The following is a 15,876-nucleotide window of genomic DNA, read 5'->3' on the forward strand; positions in this document are numbered from 1 at the left end:
AAGCTGGGCACCCTGTTCCCAAAGAAATCAGGGTTCTGTTACTAAGGAAAAGAGGGAGAATTAGGAAAGATTACCTATTTTGTTCTTCTTTTTTAAAGATGAGGTTTAGCGGCTGGGCACGATAGGTCACATCTGTAATCCCAGCACTTTCGGATGCTGAGGCGGGCAGATCACCTGACGTCGGGAGTTCGAGACCAGCCTGACCAACATGGAGAAACCCCGTCTCTACTAAAAATACAAAACTAGCCAGGTGTGGTGGCACATGCCTGTAATCCCAGCTACTCGGGAGGCTGAAGCAGGAGAATCGCTTCAACCCGGGAGGTAGAGGTTGCGGTGAGCCGAGGTCACGCCATTGCACTCCAGCCTAGGCAACAAGAGCGAAACTCTGTCTCAAAAAAAAAAAAAAAAAAAAAAGGATGAGGTTTTGCTATGTTGCCCAGACTGGACTCAAACTCCTGGGCCCAAAGGATCCTCCTGCCTTAGCCTCCCGAGTAGCTGAAAGGCACCACTGTATGCCACCATCCCTGGCTGAAATTACCTATTTTCTAGTTCACTGCAGTGGAGGAGAAAAACAGAAATAATCAGAAGAGAAATTCCACAGATTCCACCACTAAATCTAACTGCCAACCGATTAATCGCTCCTCGAATTCTGGCTTCCTCCTGTGTGTCAGCAGGTAAATACTGTGCTCCTTTCCAAGGTGAACCCCTCCATGGTGCACTGGGTGCCTTTCCATTTCACTACTCTAAAGCTTTGCTCCTTTTCCTCACAACATGGATTTTACCTTTTGTTTTTTTTTCTCATTAGCAAACAAATATTCTAAAATAGCTCCCACCTTAGAAACAAAAACAAAAAGAAAACCCCTCCTTTTATTGAACATCCCTATCCAGCTCTCCTGGTTATTACTCTTCTTTCTAACCCCTTAAAGCAAAAATCCTCAAAAAAGTTTTTAAATTCTCCTTCCACCACTTCCTTGTCATGAATTATCTCTTGAACTTACACCAATAAGGCCTTAATTCATCCTTACTGCTCCACTGAAGCCACTCTTGCCCAGGTCACCAGTGAAATCTAACAGCTGATTCTCAGACCCCATGTTACCCAGCCTCCCAGAAAGCACAGTTCAAAAAGCAGAGTTATCACCTGCTCCTGCTTGAAACACTTTCTTCATTTGGTTTCCAGAATACTAAACTCTTCATTATTTTCTTTCTTCTATTTTTTTGGAAACACGGTCTTGCTCTGTTACCCAGGCTGGAATGCAGTGGCGCGATCACAACTTACTGCAGCCTTCACCTCGTGGGCTCCTATGTTAGCCTCCCAAGTAATCGGTACTACAGGTGCACACCATCACGCCTGGCTAATTTTTGTATTTGTTGTAAAGGAGGGATCTCCCTATGTTGCCAGAGCTGGTCTCTAACTCCTGGGCTCAAGCAATCCTCCCACCTTGGCCTCTCCAAGTGCTGGTATTGTAGGTGTGAACCACTGCACCCAGGCCATTATTAACTTCCAACATCACTGTCTGCTCCTTTTACTTTACACTACTAGATCCTCTTCCTAATTTTTATAAGTTAGAGTGCTCTGGGGTTCAGTCCTTGGACCTCTTCCTTTTTTTTTTTTTTTTTTTTTTTTTCAGACGGTCTCGCTCTGTTGCCCAGGCTGGAGTGCAATGGCACAATCTCAGCTCACCACAACCTCCGCCTCCCGGGTTCAAGCGATTCTCCTGCCTCAGCCTCCCAAGTAGCTGGGACTATAGGCGCATGCCACCATGCCCAGCTAAATTTTGTAATTTTAGTAGAGACGGGGTTTCACTATGTTGGCCAGGCTTGTCTCGAACTCCTGACTTTGTGATCCGCCCGCCTGGTCTTCCCAAAGTGCTGGCATTACAGGCATGAGCCACTGCGCCCGGTTGGATCTCACCCATTCCCCAGGTGATCTTATCCACTTTCTATACTGATGACTTCTAAATTTATCTCCAACACGACCTCCCCTCTGCACTTTTTAACCAACTATTACTGCCTAATCAACATCTCTACTTATATTTAACCCACTGCATCTCAAACTTAACATGTCCAAAACTGAACTTTTGATTCTTTCCATTTCTCTACACCTGTTCCTCCTTTAGTATTCCCCAGTGTTGCTCAGACCAAAAATCTAGGGGTCATGACTGACTCCTCTCTTTCTTTCTCACAGCCAACTCATTAATAAATCCTGTCAGTTCTGTCTTCAAAATATACTCAGAAGGCTGGGCGTGGTGGCTCAAGCCTATAATCCCAGCACTTTGGGAGGCCAAGGCAGGCAGATCACGAAGTCAGGAGATCAAGACTATCCTGGCTAACACGGTGAAACCCCACATCTACTTAAAAAAAAAAAAAAAAAAAAATTAGCCGGGCGTGGTGGCACACGCCTGTAGTCCCAGCTACTTGGGAGGCTGAGGCACGAGAATCACTTGAACCTGGGAGGCAGAGATTGCAGTGAGCCGAGATCACACCACTGCACTCCAGCCTGGGTGACAGAGCAAGACTCCATCTCAAAAACAAAACAAAACAAAACAACTCACATTTCCACCACTTCTTACCACCTCAATAATATCACCTTGATTCAAGCCACTATCATCTCTTATTTGCATTACTGCCCATTCCCTTCTAGTTCATCTTCCTTCTTCCACTCTTAACCTCCTGTGGTTTACTCTCACAAAAGCCAGAGCAATGCTCTTAAAACCTAAAATAGAACATGTCACACCTTTGCTCAAAACTATCTAATAGCTTCTCATTATTTTTAGAATAAAACACAAAATCTCTCCATGCCTAATAACACTATTACATGAGCTAGACCCTGGCTACCTCTCCAATCTCATTTCATAACGCTCTCCCCCTCACTCACTACTCTGCTCTGGCCTCACTGACCTTCTTGTTACTGCTTTGAAAAGATATACACATCCAGTTTCCAGACCAGCAGAAAAGAAGCTTGGAAGTCACCACTCCATGATAACAACAAGTAAAAGCTGAACAAACTAAAAAATCAACAGCTCCTTTTTTTTTTTTTTTTTAACTGCTCCATGCAGAGCAGGGCTAAGTCATAGGCAGTGCATCTAGAGCTGCCAACAACTCTTTATAGATCTGTAGGAGAAACTAGATAAAAAAAGTAAAGGAGGCCGGGCGCGGTGGCTCACGCCTGTAATCCCAGCACTTTGGGAGGCTGAGGCGGGTGGATCACAAGGTCAGGAGATCGAGACCATCCTGGCTAATACGGTGAAACCCCGTCTCTATTAAAAATACAAAAAAATTAGCCAGGCATGGTGGCGGGCACCTGTAGTCCCAGCTACTTGGGAGGCTGAGGCAGGAGAATGCCGTGAACCTAGGAGGCAGAGCTTGCAGTGAGCCGAGATTGTGCCACTGCACTCCAGCCTGGGCGACAGAGCGAGACTCTGTCTCAAAAAAAAAAAAAAAAAAGTAAAGGAGGCTGAGCATAGTGGTTCATGTCTATAATCCCAGGCCTTTGGGAGGCCAAAGTGGGAGGATGACTAGATGCTAAGAGTTCAAGCCCAGCCTGGGCAACATGGCAAGACCTCATCTCTACAAAATTAAAATTAAACTTTTTTTTTTTAAAGTGAAGGAGCTGGGCAAGGTGGCACACCTATAGTTCCAGTTACTTTACAGGCTGAGGCAGGAGGATCCCTTGAGCCCAGGAGTTCAAGGCTGCAGTATATGATTATCACATCTGTGAATAGCCACTGCACGCCAATCTGGGCAACATAGTTAGGCTTCATCTCTACAAAAAAGTAATAAAAAAGAAATAAAAGGCTGGGTGTGGTGGCTCATGCCTGTAATCCCAGCACTTTAGTAGGCTGAGGCAGGTGGATCACTTGAGGTCTGGAGTTCAGGACCAGCCTGGCCCACATGTTAAAACCACATCTCTATCAAAAAATACAAAAATTGGCTGGGCGTGGTGGTGTATGCTGTAGCCCCAGCTACGCGGGAGGCTGAGGCAGGAGCGTTACTTGAACCTGAGAGGAGGAGGTTGCAGTGAGCCGAGATCACACCACCGCACTCCAGCCTGGGTGACAGAGCGAGACTCCGTCTCAAAACAACAGAAAAAGAAATAAAAGAGAGGACATAATTACAGATTCCATGAACATTAAAGGGAAAATAAAGGAAAACTCTATGTGCACAGATTTGATAACCTAGATGAAACAGACAAATTCCTTGAAAGACACAATCTGCCAAATTCACATAAGAAGAAAGACAATTTGAACAGCTCTATATCTATTAAAGAACTGAATCAGCTGGGCGCGGTGGCTCGTGCCTGTAATCCCAGCACTTTGGGAGGCTGAGGTGGGCAGATCATGAGGTCAGGAGATCGAGACCATCCTGGCTAACACGGTGAAATCCCATCTCTACTAAATATACAAAAAATTAGCTGGGCATGGTGGCACGCACCTGTAGTCCCAGCTACTCGGGTGGCTGAGGCAGGAGAATTGCTTGAACCCAGGAGGCAGAGGTTGCAGTGAGCTGAGATCGCACCACTGCACTCCAGCCTGGGTGACAGAGCGAGACTCCATCTCAAATAATAATAATAATAATTGAATCAATAATTAATAACCTTCCCAAACAGAAAGCACCAGGCCCAGATGGGTTAACTGATGAATTCTACCAAACATTTATTTATTTATTTTGAGATGGAGTCTTGCTCTGTTCCCCAGCCCGGAGTGCAGTGGTGCAATCTTGGCTCACTGCAACCTCTGCCTTCTGGGTTCAAGTGATTCTCCTGCCTCAACCTCCTGAGTAGCTGGGATTACAGGCGTATGCCACCATGCCTAGCTAATTTGAATTCTACCAAACTTTTAGGGGAAACATTATCCCAATTTTATACCATCTCTTTAAGACGAAAGAAGCAGAGGGATTATTCCCTAACTCATTCTATGAGATCAGTGTTACCGTAATACCAAAACCAGACAGATACTACAAAAAAAAAAAAAAAAAGAAAACTACAGACCAATATTTGCATGGACATAGATGCAAAAATCCTTAATTAAATATCAGAAAATCAAATCCAACACTGGATAAAAAGAATTATATACCAAGACCAAGTGGAATTTATCCCAGGTATACAAGGCTGGTTCAACATTTGAAAATGAATAAGGCCAGGAGCAGTGGCACATGCCTATAATCCCAGCATGTTGGGAGGCTGAAGTGGGACGATCACTTCAGCTCAGGAGCTCAAGACCAGCCTGAGCAACGTGGCAAGACCCCATCTCTACAAAAAATTTAAAAATTAGCAGGGTGTGGTGGCATACACTTGTGGTCCTAGCTACTCAGGAGGCTGAGGTGAAAGGATCGCTGAAGCCCAGGAGACCGAGACTGCAGTGAGCTATGTTCATGCCACTGCACTCCGGCCTGGGTGACAGAGCAAGACCCTGTCTCAAAAAAAAAAGAAAAAGAAAAGATCAATTAATAAAATCCATCAGATCAGCAGTCTAAAGAAGAAAAAGGCCAGGTGCAGTGGCTCACGCCTGCAATCCCAGGACTTTGGGAGGCCGAGACAAGCAGATGGCTTAAGGTCAGGAGTTCAAGACCAGCCTGGCCAACATGGTGAAACCCTGTATCTGCTAAAAATAAAAAAAATTTGCCAGGTGTGGTGGCATGCGTCTATAATCCCAGCTAATCCAGTGGCTGAGGCACGAGAATTGTTTGTACCAGGGAGGCGGAGGTTGCAGTGAGCCAAGATGGTGCCGCTGCACTCCATTCTGGGCAACAGAGCAAAACTGTTTAAAAAAGAAAAAAGAAGGAAAAATCACATAATCATATCAACATATGCAGAAGAAGCATATGACAAAATCCAACACTCATTCATGATAAACTCTCTTGGTAAACTAAGATAGAGGGGAACTTTCTCATCTTGATCAAGAATGTCTACAAAATCCCTACAGCTAACACTATACTTAAAAGTGAGAAATTAGAAGCTTTCTCACTAAGATTAGGAACAGGCAAGCATGTCCCTTCTCACGACTCCAGCAAGACTTATTTTATTCACTGTTATATCAACCCAGCACTTATAAGGAGTACCTGCCATGGTAAGCTCTCAATACTTGTCCAATAAGTAAATAAATAAAAATAGACACCATACTGTTTTCTCTATATTTAATACAATGGACACTTTCTAGTCTTTACCCTATTTAACCTGCAGGATTTGACACTGCAGCATTTGACACTGTACTCGCTTGAAACTCTTTACTTGGATCGTAAAACCCCCAGTTCTTCCTCTTTGATCATTCTTTCTCAGACTCCTTTTGTTTATTTGTTTGTTTATTTATTTTTGAAACGGAGTCTCGCTTAGCCGCCCAGGCTGGAGTGCAGTGGTGCGATCTCAGGTCACTACAACCACTGTCTCCCAGGTTCAAGCGATTCTTCAGTCTCAGCCTCTTGAGTAGCTGGGGTTACAGGCACCCGCCATCATGCCCGGCTTTAGTAGAGATGGGGTTTCAGCATGTTGGCCAGGCTGGTCTTGAATTCCTGACCTCAGGTGATCCACCTGCCTTGGCCTCCCAAAGTGCTAGGATTATCGCACCCGGCCCAGACTCCTTTTTTTTTTTTTTTTTTTTTTTTTGAGACAGTCTCGCTCTGTTACCCAGGCTGGAGTGCAGTGGCACAATCTCGGTTCACTGCAACCTCCGCCTCCTGGGTTCAAGCAATTCTCCTGACTCAGCCTCCTGAGTAGCAGGGACTACAAGTGCACGCCACCATGCCTGGCTAATTTTTGTATTTTTTTAGTAGAGACGGGGTTTCACATGTTGGTCAGGATGGTCTTGATCTCCTGATCTTGTGATCCACCTGCCTCGGACTTCCAAAGTGCTGGAATTACAGGCGTGAGCCACCATGCCCAGCCACTTTTTTTTTTTTTTTTTTTGAGATGGAGTCTCACTGTTGTTGCCCAGGCTGGAGTGCAATGGTGCAACCTCAGCCTCCTGGGTTCAAGTGCTTCTCCTGTCTCAGCCTCCCAAGTAGCTGGGATTACAAGCATGCGCCACCGTGCCCGGCTAATTTTGTATTTTTAGTAGAGATGGGGTTTCTCCATGTTGCTCAGGCTGGTCTCGATCTCCTGACCTCAGGTGATCTGCCTGCCTTGGGCTCCCAAAGTGCTGCAATTACAGGCGTGAGCCACTGTGCCCAGCCCCAGACTCCTTTTATAAGCTCATTTTCTCCACTTTAAATGTGATCATTCTTTCAATTCCTTACTAAGGCCAGGTTCTCTATCTACTTCAGGGTTCTCTATTAATACCACCACTTTCAGCCGGGAACGGTGGCTCACACCTGTAATCCCAGCACTTTGGGAGGCCGAGGCGGGTGGATCATGAGGTCAGGAGTTCCAGACCAGCCTGGTCAACATGGTGAAACCTTGTCTCCACTAAAAATTCAAAAATTAGCTGGGCACGATGGCAAGCACCTGTAATACCAGCTACTTCGGAGGCTGAGGCAGGAGAATTGCTTGAACCCAGGTGGCAGAGGTTGCAGTGAGCCGAGATTGCACCACTGCACTCCAGCCTGGGTGACAGAGTGAGACTCCGTATCAAAAAGAAAAAAAAAAAAAGAAAGAAAAGCACTACTTTCCTAGCTCTACACATTCCCCCTGAGTGGTCTTACCATTCCCGTAGTTTAATTACCATTTTAATACTGAAGGTTCAAAATCTGTCTCTCTCTCCCCTCTCCATATCTGCAAGTATGTCTGCCTAATGGATATCTCTAAGCATATGTACTACAGACACTTAAACCTCAAAATGTGTTAAAAACTGACCTTTTCTTACTTCCCACCCACTTCTTTCTTCAATATTTTGATCTCAGTGAAAAGCACCATGATTCACGCGATTATTTAAATGAGAAACCTTTGCTGGTCGCAGTGGTTCACATCTGTAATCCCAGCACTTTGGGAGGCCGAGGTGGGCGGATAGCTTGAAGTCAGGAGTTCGAGACCTGCCTGGCCAACATGGTGAAACCCGGTCTCTACTAAAAATACAAAAATTAACCAGGCGTGGTAGCACATATCTGTAATCCCAGCTACCTGGGAGGCTGAGGCAGGAGAATCACTTGAACCTGGGAGGCAGAGGTTGCAGTGAGCCAAGATCGTGCCACTGCACTCTAGCCTGGGAAACAGAGTGAGACTCTGTCTCAAAAATAAATAGATAGATAGATAGATAGATAGATAGATAGATAGATAGATAGATAAAATAAATGAGAAACCTACAAAATAACCTCCATTCCTTACTTTACCTCACATCCCATATCCAGTCAATCACAAGGTTCAATATTAAACAAAAATTACATATTAGGCACCTACTATGTGCCAGGTATTGTTCTTGTCTCTAGGGATAAAGCCTGCTTGCATTGGCTTACATTATAAGGACATTTACTGTTTCCTTTATTCATTAATATTTATTTAGTTTCTTTATTATTTAATTAATAAATGTGGAGATAGGTTGGTTTTAAGGTTGGGTCGACAGCTTCACAATATCAGACCACTGCACTGAACTGGCATCTTTATGATTCTCTTTGCATTAGACCCTCAAGGACTGAAGTTGGCTCTAGGCATCATATCTTCAAAGAACATTTCCAAAGGCAGAAAGCAAAGGGAGAGGGGTGAAACAAAAGGGACTTCCTCAACGGGGTAATCTCTTTTTATCAGAGAAGAAAACCATTCCCAGAAAGTCCTCAGCTGACTTGCCTCTTTATGTCCCATTGGTCAGAATCAGGTCCAATCATGAAGGAAACTGAAAAAGCAAGTATCTGGCAAAGGGAAACAAGGTTGCATTTATTTGTCCCGGGGGACTGAGCACACAAATACCCTTTAAACAGTGGCAGATAAAGGAGGCTGTCTTAGCAAGGAGAAATGGAAGAAGGTAGTTTTTGAAAGGGCAACCAAGACTGACTTCCACAAAAAGAGACATGGAGTTTACATAAAAGAAGAAACTTTAAACAAGTAAATAAATGTACAAACAAGGTAATTTCAGATTCTGTAAGAGCTGTGAAATAAGAGTGGTGTGATAAAAAGTAGTGGGCATATTTTGAAAGTAAATTGACAACATGAACTAATGGGACTGAATGTATGAGAAAAAGGTGATTCTAAGTTAACATTGATTCCCATTCATAAATGAAGCTTGAGAAAGATAATTAAGGGTCTAAGGTCATACCACTATTAACTGACAAAGCTAGAATTGAATCTAGTCCTATCTGACACCACCGAAGTCAATTTTCTATTTTTTTCCCTTTTTTTTTTTTTGTTTGAGATAGAGTCTCACTCTGTCACCCAGGCTGGAGTGCAGTAGCATGATCTCTGCTCACTGCAACCTCCACCTCCTGGGTTCAAGCGATTCTCGTGCCTTGGCTTCCCAAGTAGCTGGGATTATAGCCACGTGCCACCAGGGCCAACTAATTTTTGTATTTTTAGTAGACGGGGTTTCGCCATGTTGGCCAGGCTGATCTCTAACTACTGGCCTCAAGTGATCCACCTGCCTCGGCCTCCCAAAGTGCTGTGATTATAGGCCTGAGCCACTGCATCCAGCCCAAAGTCAATTTTCTTTCCCCAATACCATCTATCTGTGGAAAAGCAGATGTAAATTTATAATATTGGGATAAATAAGAATGAAGTTCAAATATTTATAAATAGTTAACACTTGGTAAATTGTTGCCATTTGTTATTTTGTTTTTACTTGTAGAGCTAGTGAAATGAACAAAATATTTTGTAAATTTCTGTGTCTAAACCACAATATGGAAACTATCAAAAACAGTTACCCACTGCTTAGAACAGTAGCAAATGGCCATGATACTATGTAGCAAAAATGAGAGTAACTCTAATTGTATCACAGGGTTTCCCACTACACCAAAGACTCAAAGCAAACAGTTGCAGGCCTGAAAGAGTACAACAAAAGAAAGGCCTATATAATCAATTAAAATGTGCAGACAGACTGGGCACAGTGGCCTGTACTGCAATCTCAGCAGTTTGGGAGGCCAAGGTGGGAGGATCGATTGAGCCCAGGAGTTCAAGACCAGCCTGGGTAACAATGAGACTCCACCTCCACAAAAATAAAAAATTAGCCAGGCACAGTGGTGCTTGCCTGTAGTCCCAGCTACTGAGGAGGCTGAGGTGAGAGGATCGCTTGAGCCTGGGAGGTGGAGGCTGCAGTGAGCCATGATCATGCCCCTGTAATCCAGCCTAGGCAACAGAGTGAGACCCTGTCTTAGGGGAGGAAAAAAAGTCAAGACAGTAAATACTACTGTGTTTATGTTCCAGACATAGATAACTACTATTTACTCGTGTGTGTGTGTGTGTGTGTGTGTGTAGGTATGTATAATAAATAGAGGCTGAGCATGGTGGCTCATGCCTATAATTAATCCCAGCACTTTGGGAGGCCAAGGTGGGTGGATCACTTGAGGTGAAGAGTTCGAGACCAGCCTGGCCAACATCGTGAAACCCCATCTCTACTAAATTACAAAAACTAGCCAGGTGATGGTGGCGCACATCTGTAATTCCAGCTACTAAGGAGGCTGAGGTGGGAGAATCGCTTGAACCTGGGAGATGGAGGCTGCAATGAGCTGAGATGGCACCACTGCACTCCAGCCTTGGCAATAGAGCAAGACTCTGTCTCAAAAAAAAAAAACAAAAAAAAAAACAAAACAGAGGCCGTGCATGGTGGTTCACACCTGTACTCCTAGCACTTTGGGAGGCCAAGGCGGGCAGATCACAAGGTCAAGAGTTTGAGACCAGCCTGGCCAATATGGTGAAACCCTATCTCTACTAAAAATATATATAAAAAAATAGGCTGGGTGCAGTGGCTCATGCCTTTAATCCCAGCACTTTGGGAGGCCGAGGTGGGCGGATCACTTGAGGTCGGGAGTTCGAGACCAGCCTGACCAACACGGAGAAACCCTGTCTCTACTAAAAATAAAATACAAAAAATTAGCTGGGCGTGGTGGCGCATGCCTGTAATCCCAGCTACTTGGGAGGCTAAGGCAGGAGAATCGCTTGAACCCAGGAGGTAGAGGTTGCAGTGAGCTGAGATCACGCATCATTGCACTCCAGCCTGGGCAAGAAGAGCAAAACTCCATCTCAAAAAATAGATAGATACATAGATAGATAGATAGATAGATACATAGATAGATAGATGTAAAATTAGCCGGGCACGGTGGCACGTACCTGTTTTCCCAGTTACTCACTTGGGAGGCTGAGGCAGGAGAATCACTTAAACCTGGGAGATGGAGGTTGCAGTGAGCCAAGATCATGCCACTGCACTCCAGCCTAGGAGACAGAGCGAGACTCTGTCTCAAACAAACAAACAAAACAAATAGACCTGGCCGGGCGTGGTGGCTCACGCCTGTAATCCCAGCACTTTGAGAGGCCGAGGCGGGCAGATCACGAGGTCAGGAGATCGAGACCATCCTGGCTAACACGGTGAAACCCCGTCTTACTAAAAAAATACAAAAAATTAGCAGCCGGGCATGGTGGCGGGCGCCTGTAGTCCCAGCTACTCGGGAGGCTGAGGCAGGAGAATGGCGTGAACCTGGGAGACAGAGGTTGCAGTGAGCTGAGATTGTGCCACTGCACTCCAGCCTGGGCAACAGAGTGAGACTCCGTCTCAAAAAAAAAAACAAAAAACAAAAAACAAATATACCTATGTAGGTTAAGTATGGATTTTTAAAAAAATCAGACTTTCCTGTCAGGTACTAAAGAGGAGGCAGGCTGGGCATGGTGGCTCACGCCTGTAATCCTAGCACTTTGGGAGGCCGAGGCGGGCAAATCATTTGAGGCCAGGAGTTCGAGACCAGCCGGGGCAACACAGCACAACCCCATCTCTGCTAAAAATATAAAAAATAGCCAGGTGTCGTGGCACATGCCTGTAATCCCAGCTACTTGGGAGGCTGAGCCACAGGAATTGCTTGAACTCACAAGGCAGAGGTTTCGGTGAACTGAGATTGTGCCACTGCACTCCAGCCTGTGCAACAAAGCAAGAACCTGTCTCAAAAAAAAAAAAAAAAAAAAAAGAAAAAGAAAAAAAGAAAAGGAAAAAGAGGCAAAATACATTTATCATTATTCAATATTATTCTGGCATAAAAATGTGTTACAGTTGGGTGTGGTGGCTCATGCCTGTAATCCCAGCACTTTGGGAGGCCGAGGCAGGCGGAGTACATGAGTCCAGGAGTTTGAGACCAGCCTGGGCAACATGGAAAAACCCCATCTCTACAAAAAAAAAAAAAAATATATATATATATATATATATTTTTTTTTTTTTTTTTACTCCTCCAATACTGGGCAGGGCTATGCCCATTGAATCATCAGAACATCACCAGGTGTGCGGATCACAAGGTCAAGAGAACGAGATCATCCTGGCCAACGTGGTGAAACCCCGTCTCTACTAAAAATACAAAAATTAGCTGGGCACGGTGGCACGTGCCTACAGTCCCAGCTGCTCGGGAGGCTGAGGCAGGATAATTGCTTGAACCTGGGAGACAGAGGTTGCAGTGAGCTGAGATTGTGCCACTGCACTCCAGCCTGGCGACAGAGCGAGACTCCATCTAAAAAAAAAAAAAGAAAAAGAATCAGCTGGGTGTGGTGGCTCACACCTGTAATCCCAGCCCTTTGGGAGCCCAAGGTGGGCGGATCACCTGAGGTCGGGAGTTGGAGACCAGCCTGACCAACACGGAGAAAGCCCGTCTCTACTAAAAATACAAAATTAGCTGGGCGTGGTGGCACATGTCTGTAATCCCAGCTACTCGGGAGGCTGAGGCAGGAGAATCGCTTGAACTTGGGAGGCAGAGGTTGCAGTGAGCCAAAATTGTGCCATTGCACTCCAGCCTGGGCAACAAGAGTGAAACACTCTCTCTCAAAAAAAAAAAAAAAAAAAAAAAAAATCATCAGACAGAACATCATGCAAATATGGACCTCCCCTGGCTCCCTAGAAACCAACTGCAAATTCTCTTTTTTTTTTTTTTGAGACAGAGTCTCGCTCTGTTGCCCAGGCTGGAGTGCAGTGGCGTGATCTCGGCTCACTGCAAGCTCCGCCTCCCAGGTTCACACCATTCTCCTGCCTCGGCCTCCCGAGTAGCTGGGACTACAGGTGCCCACCACCACACCTGGCTAATTTTTTGTATTTTTAGTAGAGATGGGGTTTCACCGTGTTAGCCAGGATGGTCTCGATCTCCTGACTTCGTGATCCGCCTGCCTCAGCCTCCCAGAGTGCTGGGATTACAGGCATGAGCCACCGTGCCCGGCCCACCAACTGCAAATTCTTATAAGAGAATCCTGTCCCAAAGATCAACGTCCACTGTCAGCAGGAAGACGTTACAAAAAATGACCTTCACCCTTCATCTCCCCTTAAGATTAGAGTAGTAGAGGAGAAGAGTAAAGGAGGTATTATGTTAGGGAAACAGGAACATAAGAGTTAGGGTAACATGGCCACGTACGGTGGCTCACGCCTGTAATTCCAGCACTTTGGGAGGCCGAGGCGGGCGGATCACCTGAGGTCAGAAGTTCGAGACTAGTCTGGCCAACATTGTGAAATCCCTTCTCTACTAAAAATACAAAAATAATCTGGGCATTGTGGCAGGTGCCTGTAATCTCTGCTACTTGGGAGGCTGAGACAGGAGAATCGCTTGAACCCGCGAGGCAGAGGTTGCAGTGCGCCAAGATCACGCCATTGCACCCCTGCCTGGGTGACAAAAACAAAACTGTGTCTCAAAAAAAGAAAAAAGGGCTAGGATAACACAATTTCAAAATCAATTCTAAATTTAGACTAGCAAAGCCTATTCCTTACCAGATACAACCCATGGTCATAAGATGTTTACAGCTAAGAAAGCAGTTTATTAATGCTGGCAAGGACAAACTCCTATGACAACAAAATGTTCAGATGTCCCAATATCACATAACAATATACCCTTTTTTTTTTTTGGAGATGGAGTTTCGGTCAAAAAAATAAAATAAAATAAAAAAGAAGTTTTCTTTTAGTTTGATTACTCTGTGAAACCTGAGGTATTTATTATCAAGAAACTAAAAAAACAAGCCCTCAAATACTTCCTCATTCACAACAGGGGAATACACAGACAGATAAAAGCTAATAGTTTTAGGAAGGTATCTGGGGAGACATATAGGCCCACGGGAGGAAATCCCTGCAGCGGCGGCTCTGATAATCTGCAGAGAGCTAGAAGGGAGGTTCTCCCCTCCCCCAGAAAAATCTATCCCAAAACCATAAACTACATCGCCAATCCTTGGAAATACATAAGGTGGTTAGGGTTAAAGGGTGGCTTCAAAATGGTTCTAGCAGAAACCTATTGCGGTTACTGAACTATTCAAAATATTTGCCCAGAGATAGCTTTTCTGGATAAAATAGCTTTATTCAGAGCCGACAGCAAAATGGAGTTCAGCAGGGTGGTTCCCTAACATTCATTCTTCCCGTTAAAGCAAGCTAATTATTTTCAGATTCGTTTTAGGAATAAGAGTGGGGGTGGTCCAATGGTAGTGGGTTATCAGAACTTATTAACATTAGTATCACTAAAATAGATATGCAACCCCCACTGCTAAAATTGACAGAATTTTTTTTTTTTAAAGAATAAGAAGAGGGACAAAATAAGTGAGAACAATATTCAAATATATTCCTGCCTCCTCTATCCAGTTGCAAAAATGTATGCAAATTTGGATTTTGAATCAAATGCCTTTAACAAGACTACCAAAACTATCGGAAATAAACAAGAACCTCTTGGTTTGCAGGTCAGGTTCAGATGGGTGGAGACACACATATATAGATATATATAACTCCTTACAAAATACACTTATAAATCATATAGATTTGTTATTTGTCTAAAATGAAGGATGAAGGCTGTACCAAATCTTCACAGGCAAATAACTGAATATGAACTATGAATTTTTAGTGTTTTAGGTTTAACCTTTTTCTTCCTCGTATACTGGGCAGATATTCTGAATAGTAACATCAATACGTTTCTGCTAGGACCATTTTAAAGCCACATTTTAAACCTAACCACCTTCTGCATTTCCAAGGATTAGCAATGTGGTTTATGGCCTTGAAATAGATTTTCCAGGGGCGGGGCGGAGGGAGAACTAGTCTACTCCTATAATGTGGGCCTCCAAGCACTAACCTATAACCAATTGATGTATCTTGACACAAGGCCAAGCCGTCTTATTTACAAAACTCTTAAGTTGCACAAGGAATCCCTACTTCCTAACATCCTTCGGTGTCAAACTATTTCCTCCCTATCCAAGTCTTTCCTCACTTCTTCAACTCAGCTACCACCTCTGAAATGTGTTTTTAAATCTCCTTTTCAAAAAGCCCCTAGGACTGTTCCATAAAGTTGATGGCTTAGATCTAAAATTGGGGCCTACTTTGCCCTTTTAACAGCTTCAATGTTAAATGCTTGGGCACTACTCTTCGAATGACTGAAATACTATTTGCTTCCACCGTTTGGTACTCTCACTTTGGAGAACAAGTCATTACAGTAAACCATGTACACCTATTCGGTTTTCTAAAGCTCGCGTTTTTCACATTATCAGGTAAGTACCGAATGCACTGCCTTTAAAGGAACTGAGAAAATAAAAAGGCAAAACTCACTGACAAACTGTGGCAACATGAAATTAATCAGCTGAGCTATCCGAACCACAACTTTCTGCATTTCACGGTGCTTCGTCTTTCAAATTGTATGGCTCTCTCAAGTCCTGGGTTTCCTCCGAATTAAGGCAAGCCTCGTCGCCCATTCCCTGGTCGGTGTCTTTCCGACTCGCGCCCGCCCCTCGCCAGGCCCTCGCAGCCATGCGCCGCACACTGCAGTACTGGCGCGCGCGGCCCGCAGGCGCGGCAGACCCCACCCCGCGGCCGCGCGAGGGGAGGGGGC

General features: G+C 44.6%; 1 long non-coding RNA gene across 2 annotated transcripts in view; it reads right to left on the reverse strand.

Moving 5' to 3' along the window:
* Positions 1-15,821, reverse strand: part of LOC129393510 (uncharacterized) — a 37,613-nt gene extending 21,792 nt beyond the window's left edge. Inside the window, exons 1-3 of one of the 2 annotated variants that reach the window (XR_010108929.1) lie at positions 15,597-15,821; positions 11,177-12,552; positions 75-385 (exon numbers count right to left, since the gene is read on the reverse strand). This is a non-coding gene — a long non-coding RNA (uncharacterized LOC129393510). Of the gene's footprint in view, positions 1-74; positions 386-11,176 lie in introns of both variants that reach the window. The other variant, XR_010108928.1, reaches the window with a different exon arrangement.
* Positions 15,822-15,876: the final 55 nt, after the last annotated feature.

The sequence above is a fragment of the Pan paniscus genome, chromosome 10 (assembly GCF_029289425.2).
Source record: "Pan paniscus chromosome 10, NHGRI_mPanPan1-v2.0_pri, whole genome shotgun sequence".
Taxonomy (NCBI): Eukaryota; Metazoa; Chordata; class Mammalia; order Primates; family Hominidae; genus Pan; species Pan paniscus.